Consider the following 640-nt stretch of genomic DNA (forward strand, 5'->3'; position numbering starts at 1 on the left):
CATCTCATTTTTGTGCCCCCAATTTTTCTTGAGTGCATTTTTGAGGGTCAATGATTCACAAGCGTACAAGAATAAGAAGGGCAAGACAAAAAGATGCAAGAGTCTGATTTTTGATGCTGGGAATGTTTGTCATGCCAGAATTTTTAGTTTGTCAGTTCTCTGTTGGGCGGCGGATTTGGCCAGGTTTCTTGTAGGATTATCATCTGAGATGATGGCACCAAGATATTTGAAACTGCCAACAGCTTCCAGTTTCTGTCCTCCACTTTGATGTTCCGTTGGCTGCCATTTGAGTTGTTGGTCATGAGCTTTGTCTTTTCTGCATTGAACTCAATGCCATAGGCCTGTGATGCTTTGTCAAGTGCTCTACCAGAGTGGCTAGTTCATCTCTCTGTCCGCAAAGTCGTCAATATCATGAGCAAAAGGTAGGTTGGTGAGGGTCCTGCCGCCATTGTTGACTGATACTTCGTGGTCTTCTAGTGCGTCAGCCATTAGCCTTTCCAAGATGTTGGAAAGGGTTGGTGATTAGAAGAAAGCTTGTCTGACTCCGACAGTTGTCCAGAACTATTCACCTGTATTGCCATTCAGTAATACAGCACTTGTGGCATTGTCATACAGATGTTCAATGGCTTGATGAAGTTGG

This window comes from Penaeus monodon, chromosome 27 (assembly GCF_015228065.2).
Source record: "Penaeus monodon isolate SGIC_2016 chromosome 27, NSTDA_Pmon_1, whole genome shotgun sequence".
NCBI lineage: Eukaryota > Metazoa > Arthropoda > Malacostraca > Decapoda > Penaeidae > Penaeus > Penaeus monodon.